Below are 14,451 nucleotides of genomic sequence, written 5' to 3' on the forward strand. Positions count from 1 at the left end.
ATATATGTCGTAGGCAAATAGAAGAATTCGTCATTTAGCAAATTGCCTAGGCATTTAGCTAAAGGACGAATTCTTCTATTTGCCTACGACATATAGACGCTATAAAACACATAAAATTCCACTTTCACTCATCCCAAGTGCTTCAATTGAATCTGAGCAAATCTTCAAATTTTTCTTTTTCTAATTGTAGGGTCTAGGAGTATGAAAATAGGGTCTACGAGGTTTGAAAGTACGGTATAGGTTTCTTAGAAGAAGACCCTCCTTTGCTTCTCCAAATGAAAGATTGGCAAATTTCCGCCTGTTTTGGGAGTCAAAGTAGGGTCTAATTGTATTAGAACTAGACCCTACTTTACTACTCCTAACACTCAATAGACCCTAAAAATTCAGGGTGAAAGTAGGGCTTAAATTTCGACTCGGGTCTCTATTATGAAAAAATTAACGCAATATCCAAATTTTCATTTCGACAATTACGAAAAAAAGACTCTAACATCAATATCTCTGGTTCTTCTGGGAAGTTATTCAAATAAGAATTGTTTACAGTCCATTTTTAAAATACTGATTACTTTTGCAAATGACCGACAAAATTGGCCCTTTTCATTTTTCTAAAGAACCAATGAAAACAAACAGTTAAATTATCGATAAATTAATAAAAAAAAACCGCATGATTCGACTTGTCAAAACATGTAGATTGATAATAAAAAATTTAAAAAAATTAAGATTTTGCTCAAAAATTACTAAATTGCGATTAATTCGAAAACTAGAACCGACAATATGGGCCTTTTTCATGTGGACGTCCACATATACTTAATTTATTTATAATATTTAGGTGTGTATTTCCTTTTAACATATATTGAATTAAACGTATATATTATATTAACGTATTTGAAATACTTTCTTATATTATTACATTATAATCAGTCACATATATCTCATTAAAATATGGTATTCATACAATCTCTTCATATATTATTGCATTAAATTCAATATATTTTATAAGAAGGTAATTGTTAATATATATTTCATATGTATTTAAACAAACTTATAAATTATAACAAATACAAGAAAGATGGGTAATACTTTTCATGTAAAAAGAATATCGATAGTGCATCAGGCAGATGACTATAATCCCACAATCATTGGAGGACATAAAAACAAGCAGGCAGGTGACTAATCACTGGAGACTGAGCATCTAACAAAACTGAGAGGTACAACAGTCGCCCCTCAACCCCCCTTAAAATATAAAAAGGATACGAGTTCTACTCAGATCAGAGAGTAATTATTTGGGAACCAACCCGAACACATCGAATTATCTACAACCGAACATTATTGAAAAGTGAACAGTATACATCTCCAAGTATTATTTTTGAACGTGAATCGTTAAAAACGAACTATCTCCCCAAGTATTAAATTTGAAGTAAACTTTAAAACAACCTTTTATAATACACCAATTTGCAAAGTATAAATATTAAACAATTTTCAAAAATATTGAATCGTTATTCTTTAAGTAAGATTCATAATTTTTGTACTCATTGTAATTTTGTCAACTCTTTTCTTTCTTCTTGGTTTTTAAATAAATTATTCTCTCACAACATTTAGTAGTCTCATTGACTTATCCTCATCCCAAATTAGATTCATTTATGAAACTAATTTAAAACGAAGAACGTTAGGTATATTTAAAAAGGTTTCTTGTTTTTGACGTAACAGGGTGAACATTATTAAATCAGTAAAGTGTTTTTGAAAAGCTTAAAAATAATGAAGCAAAATGCCATAAAAGGGAAAAAAGTGTTGTATTTTAAGAAATTCGGTTTTTTGAATTTTTGATAAATTTTGGTAATTTTAGATTTTTTACCAAAGGGTGAAGACTATTAAATAAGTTAAGTGTTTTTTAAGAGCCCAAAAATAATGAAGCTAAATGCCATAAAGGAGAAGAAAAAATGTTGAATTTTAAGAAATTCGGTTTTTCTAATTTTTGATAAATTTTGATAATTTTAGATTTTTTACCAAAGGGTGAAGACTATTTAATAAGTAAAGTGCTTTTGAAGAGCCAAAAAATAATGAAGCTATATGCCATAAAAGGGAAGAAAAAATGTTGAATTTTAAGGAATTCGGTTTTTCGTACTTTTGATAATTTTTAATAATTTCAGATTTTTTACCAAAATATGTTAATTACCATATTGATAAAGTTCGCTCAAATATAATTTTCCATCTTCTGCTGATTATTGGTGTGGTTACTATTTATGAATTGTGAATTAAATTAATTTTGATCACCCAGATATTAATTATAATGATTCTAGAAATAGTTTGGGATCAGCGATTAATTTTTTTTCATTTAAAAAAATTTCTGGAATTTTGCCTTGTGTTTAAAGATTATGCAAAAATTTCTGTCATTCGTAAAAGTTACCATTGTTCGCAATATCGTACATTTTCTTGCTTCCCAACAATGTCAACATACCGATTACGTCATTATAGCCAAATGAGTACTGATCCTACAATTTCCTTTGTTTCGCTTACATGAAGAAATTTAAAAAACATTAAATTTTATAAAATGTGTGTAAAATTACACTAAGCGACTGAATGACAAATACATTATGCTTTGAAGTCAAACAACTTTGACATCTATATTTTACATTTCTAGACGAAATATACACCTAGATCTCCTCTCAAGTTTATTAGACTTCTGTTAGATATTTTATTTTTCACTGGGAAATATTAAATATTTTTTATTATTCCGTGTACAATGAGAGTTACTGCAAAATTGCTTAGATTTGTTATATTATTTTAAATCATACCACTCAAAAGCAATGTTAATTTATAATGTAATGAAGTAAATATAACAAATGTGACTTTTCATAATAGACATAATAAATTATGCTTAAGACAATACTTTAAATCTATTTAAGTCACAATTAAAAAAACTTTACGTAACTTAATTATTTTCAGACACTGTTATTATGTAAAATATCGTGAAGTTGGAACTACATACTACACTCATGGAGTCAAAAGGTCTACCAACTTTATTTCTGATCTAGAATTACGACTGCACACTGGATTGGTTATATGGAATTCTTATGGCATTCAGTTCTTGTCTCGGATGATTTACTTTTAACATTCTATGTGTCTCTAAACACAATTTTTCACGGTAATGATATATACTTTTATTTACAAAGTAATATAAATTAATTTATTTACTTTAATTTTGAAAGTGAAACTGAGATTCTTAAATGCATATGTGTTAGTTGATTTGAAAAATTTAATTAGTAATTCGCAGGATTAGAGTACTATAGGGAACGATTAGAAATGAAAATTTCCATTTTGTAAACAGAGTTTAATTCTTTTGATTAATAATATGTTTATAATATAATTGGAACTGCAATCTAAATAAAGGGGACATTATAACGAGTACAAGAGGGCGATAAATATTCCAATTCATACTAAATCACATTCAAAATATCATACTTTACACTTCGGCTCACAGATAACGTAACTTATGTACATCAAAATTAAGTCATAAATTAAAAAATATTAAATTATCGGTTGAGACCAGATTATCACAGAAAGTTGCTTCTCCTGGAATTCCAATAATGAAAAATTATTAAATGAAAGCTTCCACATAATGAGAGTGTGACAATTCTTACCATAGATCCTGCCAAATTAAATCTTAACGACTTTTCTGAATCGGTAGTCTATTTATTACCGAAATAGAACCTGACAACTCGAGAGAAATACAAAAATTAGAATTTTTGTAAACTGGAGTGCCAACATTTCAGTGTTGCAATTCTGACAATCTAAGGTGAACAAGAAGAACAAAATTTAACTATGTCTGGTAGAGGCTTGAATTAATATCAGATCCGTAATCAGTGACCCTAAAAACATTATTATCTATTCGAAAAATTTGAAATCTTGTTCACTCCCACATAGCAAAATATCTTGCTGTAAGTTTGTGGTGTGGATTAAACGAATGGTTTGTAAGCTTACGCTGTATAATTATATATTTCCAAAATTTTCAAATTTGTCTTGCCTGGCTGCTCCGACAAGTTTTCTATTAGTAATTTTATTACATAAGTGATCTGTAATTAAAAGACAAAAAAATATAAATTAATTTTTAAGCAATACATGTAGCAAAGTTTCTTTCGAAATTGTCTTTGACCGTTAAAATACTATAATATAACGAACTTGTGACGATGTGTTATAATATAATATAATATTCTCATAAATACGATAAATCGACTTCAAGTGTTAATGTTTTGACAAGTGCAACGTGTTTATTCATTATAAACAAGCTACGTAAACCTGACAGAACCATATTGTCGGATCACGATGGGACCTATTGCATAATTAAGGGCTCATTTAGGGCTAATTTAATGCCCCATTGCCGAATTTCCGGCCCTTCATTTTTTTAAAAAAATGCATGGTTTTGTCAGCCTTACTTCAAGCTGGCAGAACCACCTTCAAAAATGCTTAAAATGGCGTTTTGAGACTTTTTCTATGTACGAAAAATTTCGGCTCAATTTAGGCTTCAAGTTTCCACAATCAAAATTAATTAATATTATAATTTAACAAAAAATCTAAAAAGGGCAGAGAGACTTTGTCCTTGTTTTTCATTACCCAGGCGGAAAAGTCGGACCAACGTCGGAGTTTACAACCGGCTGGGATCCGCGCCCGTACAGACCGCAAGTACCGACGGTCTGTACCGATTCGGATCTGAAAAAGCAACCGGCGCGGTACAGATTATGCTCCGACTGTCGGAACCGTCTTCCCACTATTGTCAGTACCGGCTCGGTACTGGATTTCTTCCGCCGGCGGATCTTATTCTTCTGCGGCGTCGGAAGAATGACGGATATGTTGAGTCTGTACTGGCTCGGTACTGGGGCGGATCCGACTGCGGATCTCGTCATTTATTGTCACATTATAAATTATATAATTATTACAAGTAATTGCATTATTTTAGAAAATAATTATTAATAAATGAATCTAATCAATATATTAAGTAATTATTTATTGAGACTTTTTTAAAAATTAAATAATTAGAAAAATTCGTTATTAATTAATATTATATATTATTAATTAATAATATCTCAATAATAATTGAATAATTGTTTCTCAATATAATAATATTGAAGGTAATGATATTAATAATTTTAATTAATATCTCAATAATAATAAATTTATGGTTATTGATATATTATTAATTAATATTAATATTGATAATTTATTATTAATTCTCAATAATATTAATGTTAATTAATAATATCTTAATAATAATAAATTTATTATTATTGAGATATTAATTAAAATTATTAATATTATTACGTTCAATATTATTATATTGAAAAACAATTATTCAATATATGTATTATATAATAATAAAAATATAACAAGTTTCTTTTTTAACGAAATATTGAAATAGTCCTAAATATACATTCAATTAAGTATTGAAAATATGGCGGTATCATTGACGCGTAGTAATTCTACAAGTTTTATTTCAGCTTGTGACACTTGAGAGTATTTAAGATTTGAGAGTCCCATGCGAGCGTAGCATAGTGGTTAGCGTGCGAGATTTCGGTGCGTAAATATTCGGTTAGGCGTAGGTTCGTACCCCCAAGCGTTAGGATTTTTCAAATGTCTATGTAATAAAAAATTGCGTTTAAGTGTATAAAAAAATGTGTAAAGTGAACTGTCAATGAATTGTCATCAGTATTTATCTTTTGCAATTAATTATTATTTTTTTTATTGATATTTGTTGAAATTATCATTTGGATCCGATCCGGTTGTCAGTCGGTAGAATGCCAGCGCTCGGCTGGCTATTAAATGAAAAATCCACGGTCGGTAGAGTGCCAGGTCCCAGCCGGTTGAATTATACACGGAACGGCTTCTCCCGGCCGGTCAGCGGGCGGTAGAATGCCAGTTTCGAGCCGGTTGCCAGCGCGCTCCTGGCCTAGTCACTATTCGGTAGAATGCCCGTTCACATTCGGTTGGCAGGCGGTTACGAGCCAGTACAGTTACACCGGCGTCAGTACGGGCTAGGATCCGCGCCGGTTGGAAATTTCCGCCTGGGTAACTCTTTAAATTCCGAATTATTTTAATTAATTTAATTTCTACCATTTTTGGTATCTAAAGGTTTTTCAGGGTCCATAATTAATTAATTATGAATCTAAAATCAAAATTCAAAATGGCGTATTCAATATGGCGGACAAAAAAAATTTTAAATCAGGATTTGCTTGAAATTTTGTACCGGGAGGTTTTCAGGGTGCTCTAATTTAATCGAGTACTGGAATTCACTCAAGTGTTTGAATTTAACCCCTTCACTGTCACTGAGCTCTATAAAGTCATAAAAATGTCGTGCCCTGTATGTCCATGGGCTCTATAGGGCCATCGATAAAAGTCATTTAAAAGTTAACGAATCTGGCTAAAAATGCTTACTCGGGGGTTTTCGGGGTCGCTGATTTTAAATCCGTTGTCGAAAATTCAAAATTCAAAATAGCGCCCAAAAAAATTTTTAGGTTAACGAATCTGTCTGAAAATGCCTACTCGGAGGTTTTCGAGGTCGCTGAATCCAAACTTGAATCTCGTTTTGAAAGGTTACTATTTGACGTAAAGTCAATTAATGGTACCTAGTGAATTTTAATGGTTTTTTACTTTTTAGTAAGAAAAGCAATGGTTTTATTCATTTTTTCATAAATTAAAAAAAAAATTAAATAATGGTTAGGATTTGAAAACGAAAAAATAATTTTTTAAGTTTTGAGACGTATTTTAAACCCCAGTTACTCCTTCTAGGGTTAATATTTTCAAAATTTTAGTTAAAAATTTAATGATTTTTAAATAATTTAGGCCTAAGATATTACGACTTTTTCGACTATTTTCAAAAAATGCGACTTTTTTCGACTTTTCTTAAAAAATTGCGACTTTTTCGACTTCTTTTCCAAGTTTTGTCACAAAAACAGTATTTTTGGTATAAAATGCAATTTATTCCGATTTTTATAGTGTAAAAAGTATAACTATAGACAAATCTTTCAAAAATTATTTTTGAATGATTTTTCTAATTAAATTTTTTAAATAAACAATTAACAAATTTTTAATAATTGAAATTTTGTAAAATTTAACTGAAAATATCTAATTTTTCCAAGTATTTTTTTATAATTTTTGACAATCAACTTTTGAGGAGTTTTAATTGCAAATTTTGAAAATAATTGAATTCTCAAAAATTTCAATGACAAATCTTCATGTGTAAATTTATAAATTATGAAAATGAATAAAAATTAGCTTCTAAAAATTATATTAAAATAAAATATTTTTGAAAAAAGTAATACATACATATAGAATTTTTTCCTTGTAATTTTTTAAAATTCAATTATTTTCAATAATTTCAATTACATGTTTCCGAAAATTTAAATTCGTACAAAAAAAATAACATTAAAATTTTTTAGAAATATTTTTAACCCTTTGGAGAAAACAATCAAGTTCAAAATTTGTTATTAAAATTAAAAAAAATTAATTTTTTTTAATTGTACAAAATTGTTATTGTATAAATTAGAAACCTATGAACTTTCAAAAATTATTTAAAAAATAAAATTCTTGTTACATTACTTCATATGAATTAAATAAACTAATTTTTCGACTTTGTTCGTATTTTTAATCGACTAAAGCAACTTTTTTTCTCCTCAAAGTAGATCCGAGGCCTGATAATTTTGAAAGTTCATTGATTTTTAAATTATTTTACTAAAATTCAATTATTTGGAAAATTTTTGTATTCTATATAATTAAAAAATCTATTGTCTTTCTAAAATGTTTTTAAAAACTAACAAAAAATTTTTTGCAATTTTGTTTAAATTAATTATTTTCAACATTTTTGGTTATATATTTTCAATAATTGACTTTAATTACTTTAAAAAAATAAAGATTTACAGTTAAAATTATGATACAAAATTTTATTTTTGTATCTAAATAATTTCAATCTTGAATGATTTTTTAAGAATAGTAAAAATAATTTCAGAAAAAAATCTTAATTGAACATTCTAGAAAATAATTGTTTTTTAAAGAAGAAATTTATACTCTCTAAATCTGAATCAGTGAAATTCCACTGAGAATCAGTGACTCTATTCTCGCGATTTGAATCAGTGAAATTTCACTGAAAATCACACACTAAAAAAAAAGTTTTACTTTTAGCCTGTTTTCGAGGCTGAATTTAAGGTGTAAACGGAGTCAGCCCCATTAAACAAGGACAGACTTATGTGAAATACATGGGCTGAATTTAAGGTGTAAACGGAGTCAGACTTTTTTTTTTCCTGTGCAGTTAAAAATAACTGAAATTTCAGTCATTTTCCACTATTCGCCAATTAAAAAACTACTGAAAATTTCTGTCACACATATTGAAAATTTCAGTTTTTTTTAATTGGCCAATCAGTGAAAAATGACTGAAATTTCAATCATTTTTAACTGATCTTCAGTGAAATTTCACTGATTCAAATCGCGAGAATAGAGTCACTGAAAATCAGTCAAATTTCACTGATTCAGTTTTAGAGAGTAAAAAGTTTTCAAACATTTTTTGTTTATTATTCGGCGATTATCTAATTTATTCTAGTGATAAATTGTCCCATACTTTATTTGTTTTGCTAATTAGTTTCCCATTTTCTAAAAATATTTCGCTTTTTCTATGTTTTAATAGGGTAACTGCACCAATTGCCGAGGGTGCTCCAATTGTCGAGGATAATAATTTTCTTTTTTAGATAAATAGTATAATATATAATATTTAAGAACAAAAAAAATTTCTAAATAATCTTTGTATTTTCAACTGTATATTTATATGTACAAATTTCGTAGCGATTCTACTAAAATAATTATTTAATTAATATTATAATTCACTGCTGTGAAATTTACACGAATCTCCATTTTCTTAATACTTCAGGTTGATTAAAACAGATTTTTAGAAATGCAAATTAAACGTATTTATAATGACTTTTTGTGTACAAAATTATTATTATAATTTTGTACACGAACTAAATTAATTTTGTATGCATGTTTTTTTGTTAAAAAAAATATTTAATATTTTTTAAAAGCAAATCATCGGTATTTGGTTCCTTTTTTTTGACAGTTCCATTTTTCGAGGTAATGACTCGAAAATTGGTGTAGTCACTTTTTTCGCTGATGCACTATTTATCGATGGTTAAGTGTTTATTTACTAAACGTCAAACATAAATGCCAAACATTTATAGGTACAGAGAAAAAGAAAAAAAATGCTCCAAAAATTTACAACCAACAGAAAATAATCAACCAAAAAAACGAGGAAGACCGAAAAAAAATTAATAAAAAAATGCATTATTTAAAACTAAAAAATTTTGTACTATAGTTTAATTATAATTAACCATTATATTTACAGTTCGTAATAAAAGTTTATTTTATTCGTTTAAAAATTTAATGTGACTTAAATTAATTAATTTTTTAAATTAATGTCTGATTAACAAAATTGATTAAATTTAATTAACTTATATTTATAAAAGTTTAAAAAACAGTTAAATAGTTTTCTGTCCTGTATCATCTACTATAAAAATGTTTTATATCGATATTATAAATTATTCAATTATAGTTAAATAAATATATTTGTTTTCTGGTAATGTTCTATAATATTTTTATCGAAAAAATAAATATCTACTCGATTTTCTAATATCTGTACAGGTTAATTGTCAGGTTATATTGGGTTATATGTTTAAAAATGTCATACCCTCGACAATTGGAACAGACCCTCGAGAAATTAGCACAAGACCATCGACAAATGGTGCTTTTGCTCGATTGACTTTTAAATATATTTTTTGCTTAACAATTTAGTTTATATTAAAAAAATAAATATGAATATTAAACATTATTAGATCCTTCGTCCAAATATACAAAAATCAAATTTTAAAGTGCATTTACTTCCGAGAAAAAAAATGTCAAAGTCGCATGTTGCCTAAAACCCTCGACAATTGGTACAGTTACCCTAATTGAAATTTGATTAAAATCAAAAGAAATTTTGATCTACATTATTGTTTTAAACTTTGTCTTTTGGTTTTACTTCCCTAATTCAGAGAAGTCTGATTCAGGGAAACTACTGAAAATTGTGGGCCCAGGGTATCTAGTATTTTCGTTCAACAAAATTCCCGGTTATTTCCCGGATTTTCCCGGTTATGTCCAAATTTTTTCCCGGTTTTTTTTCTCATCAAATTTAAATTTAAATTTGATTTCGAAAATAAATAAATCTTTAAGTTTTTTGAAAATGTTTTTTTCAATAATTTTAATTGAAAACTTGGAAAATAATTGAATTAAACAAAGAATTTTTTTAATTATTTAAAAATAATCTTGTCTTTTTATAATTATAATTGAAAATTTGATTTTTTAATTTTATTAGAATTATATTGATAATAAGTGAATTTCTGCAAAAAATTTTACTATTTATAAAAGCAATTGAATCCTTCCAAAGAATGCTATTATTTATGAAAATAATTTAATTCTTGTGAAGAATTTTATTAAAATTTTTGAAAATAATAATCATTAATAATTAATTATTTACTTAATAAGTAATAAACATTTAATCAGAAATTTAAAATTATAAAAATTTAAGAGAAGTTCAATAATATTTTTAGAAGCAAAAAATTGCTTTAAAACTGTAAAAGGGACTTTAAATTTTAAAAATAAAATTATAATTACGGTCACTAACTTCCCTTGATTATTTTCGAAAAATTTAAATAAAATTCTTTAAAAGAATTCAATTATTTTTCAAAAAATGTAAAGGAATTTCAATTATTTCAAAAAATTTCAATTATTTGTTTAGAAAAAGTAAATTATCTTGAAACAATAGAATTGAAAAATAACAACAATCTTATTTTTCAGATTTAAAAAAAAAATTTGCGAAAGTTCAATTTTATTAAACAATTTTAAGTATGTATATTTTTTTAAATTAACTAATAAAAATTTTAATTATTAATCTTTGCAGTAAGAAACATGAATACATTAGAATTTAACTCTTTATAATATTCAATTATTAATCAATTATTTAATTAAAATACTTTGAAAATTCTATTTGTTAAAAAGTTTCTAATGAAATTCTTTAACAAATTTAATTACACGGAGAAAAATGGAAAAATGATTTATGCAGTCAGTATAGTACTCCTTTATAGAATAATATGTGACAGGTACACACTATAGTACAGTCAACTCTATGAATAGTGCCGCAAAATTGCACAGCGTTTACGACTTTTCTTGGAACTGTAGTACCCCCACTGTTTGTATATTTCTCTCTTAGAGGAAACTCGAAATTCAGAAGCCGTGCTAGAGTCGCTAAAGTGGGGATAGAGCTCGAGCGAGAAAGAGGAGAAGTGGCACTATTGATAGCGGCACTATTCATAGAGTTGACTGTATTAGAAGTTTCATAGCTGAACACTTTGGGACTCAACACAAGTTATCCCATTCATCAGCTTAAGGTATTTGTCGCGTAAATTCGTTTTCGACAGAATTTTTTTAAATTTCACATAATTATTCTTTGGATATTTATCTACAAAATAAGGCCTATTAAAATAAAATTGACCGTCTGTAAGTCTCAAAAAATGAAATCAAAGTTTCGATTTTTAACATGTACGGTATAGGAAAACCATATGAAAACCACAGATTTTTAATTTTTGCACTTATACTAATCGACAGATTTTTTAGAAAAACTAAAGTTTTATTTATTGAACCAAAATGAACTTTTATAAAAAAAATGAAAATTTTTCACCGTTTTGTTTAAAAGATATTTAACATCAAACTTGAAAAATTATTTTAACATTTACTGTAAATGACAGGTGAATTTGTAAAAGTGGCAATAGCGCTTGTTAAATACTACAGCTTGTCTGCTACTTTTGGCGCGAAATTTTAAAGACGGCCATACGCCAAACTTGCGACGTTGCCACGATCGTTTTTCATGCGAGAGGTTATGAATATACTTTGAGAACATCTGTGTGTCAAACTGTACGTCCGCAAAAGTTTTTCGGAAACTCGCATTCATAATCGTTTCATAAGTACAGTCAACGGATACAAACTCTTGACAGTGACCAGTCGCGCGACAAATACCTTAAACAAGAGTATTTATATAGTCTAAGAGGGAATAAGAGTATAAAAAATTGGAATGAGAAATTACTTTCTCATGTAATCTCTTACTAAATCTTTCATTTTCGTCCGCTATCCTGGATTCGCCATTTTGTATTTTTAAAAAGTGACTTTGGATTCATAATCAGTGGAATTTTACTGTAAATCAGTTGAAAAGTACTAAAATATCAGTCATTCTTCATTGATTGTTATTTTATTGTGATTTATTTATTATTGTAAATTTCTGTCAAACAAATAATTTTACTAAAAGTCAGTTGAAAATTACACTTACAGTTATATAAGTCATTTTTCACTGATTATCCATCTAAAAAATTATTTTTGATTTCTGTCAAACAAATTTAATAAATAAGTAAATAAATAAGTTCTCTTACAACACAGACAGCGCAGCATTAGCGGGTGAGGTATTTACGTATATTTAAAAAAATTTCAATAGACACTACGTGCATCAACGAACCTTAAAAAATTCAACAATTTATATTATCAATCGTTTATTAAATCTATATACATATGTGATTTGTGTATATGTAGGAGTTTATAACTTTATATCTGCATATGAGTCAGTATACATGTGTATGTAATTAGTGATTAGTGTATATGTGTGAGTATACATGTGTGGGTGTTTTGAGCGCATGCTTGATATTCATAGAACACTACTGCGCATGCCTGATATTCATAGAACACTACTGCGCATTCCTGACATTGATAGAACACTACTGCGCATGCGTAACATTGCTAGAATACTACTTTGCATGTGTGACATTGCTAGAATACTACTTTGCATTGTGACATTGATAGAACACTACTGCGTATGCCTTATAGTGATAGAACACTACTGCGCATGCGTAACATTGATAGAACACTACTGCACATGCATAACATTGATAGAACACTACTGCGCATGCGTGACATTGATAGAACACTACTGCGCATGCGTAACATTGATAGAACACTACTGCGCATGCGTAACATTGATAGAACACTACTGCACATGCATAACATTGATAGAACACTACTGCGCATGCGTGACATTGATAGAACACTACTGCGCATGCGTGACATTGATAGAACACTACTGCGCATGCGTGACATTGATAGAACTCTACTGCGCATGTGTGACATTGATAGAACACTACTGCGCATGCGTGACACTGATAGAACACTACTGCGCATGCGTAACATTGATAGAACACTACTGCGCATGCGTGACACTGATAGAATACTACTTTGCATGTGTGACATTGATAGAATACTACTATGCATGTGTGACATTGATAAAACACTACTGCGCATGCGTAACATTGACAGAACACTACTGCGCATGCGTGACATTCATGGAATACTACTGCGCATGCGTGACAGGACATGTATGTGTTTAGCGTGTATGTGTACATACATGGGTAAATGTTTTTTGGACATGTGTGTGAGTGAAGTATTCTAATAGATGTTAGACAGATAGAAAGAGGTGTGAGTCGGTCGGTCGGTCGTTCTCTAACTTAATATAATAGAGTGGATTATTACAACCATTGTCCACATGATTCTTTATGTTTGTTGTTATTGTAGATTATAAAAATGCAATATTATAGATAAAAAACGTAGGTGGCCAGTTTACCCCAGGGGGTGGGGCAAACCGGACCGTTTGCAAAATTTTTTAAAGTTAACACAGCAACTAAACAACAAAAGATAAAGTATAGGTGTCTCTGGGAAAAAGTTGCGCAATTAAATGACCTTTCAAACAAGCCATCGAAAAATGAAATCGGTTGATTCGTTTAGTCACAAGAGTAAAAAAGCCGTAGGTAAGGCTGGTTTGCCCCACACTCCCTTATTGAATCCACCATTTTAAATATTCAAAATCTGACATCGGATTCGTAACCAGCGACCCCGAAATCCCCGAGTAGCGAATTTGAGACGAATTCGATCTATTTTTAAAAACTTGTCCGCCATTTTTATCCGCCATTTTAATTTCGAAATCAGAGATTTCAGAAACCCTTGATTAGTGATTTTAGAAACTTTTTAGTAACCCTTAACTTAACTTTAAATTTATTGTTTTAAGTTTTGCTGCAAATGTTGAGGGGGATACTAAAAATTAACAAAAGTAGTTTTGTTCACTAAATCTACTGTACAGGCTTCGAAGTCTAGTAGCAGGTCAAAAAAAGTGTGAAAAAGTAGCATTTTGGAAGAAAAAAGTGTCTTCTAAATTGAAAAAAAGTAGCAAAAAGTAGCATATTAAAAATGAAGTAAAATTAGTTTTTTAAGTAAGAAAATTAAGTGAATATATGTTGTTGTCCAAAACATTGAAAGAAAAAAAATACTAAAAATAGGAATTCACAACATTTTTTTTAA

General features: G+C 28.5%; 1 protein-coding gene across 4 annotated transcripts in view; it reads left to right on the plus strand.

Annotated features, from left to right (window-relative positions):
* Positions 1–14,451, plus strand: part of LOC122511967 (chondroadherin-like protein) — a 49,767-nt gene that overhangs the window by 17,007 nt on the left and 18,309 nt on the right. For 3 of the 4 annotated variants that reach the window (XM_043627554.1, XM_043627553.1, XM_043627555.1), the window contains one exon: positions 2,941–3,139. The exons of the other annotated variant lie outside the window; for it this stretch is intronic. The gene's annotated coding sequence lies outside the window, so the exon portion shown is untranslated. The remainder of the gene's footprint in view (positions 1–2,940; positions 3,140–14,451) is intronic. 4 annotated transcript variants of the gene reach the window in all.

Source organism: Leptopilina heterotoma, unplaced genomic scaffold (assembly GCF_015476425.1).
Source record: "Leptopilina heterotoma isolate Lh14 unplaced genomic scaffold, ASM1547642v1 Lhet_92, whole genome shotgun sequence".
Taxonomy (NCBI): Eukaryota; Metazoa; Arthropoda; class Insecta; order Hymenoptera; family Figitidae; genus Leptopilina; species Leptopilina heterotoma.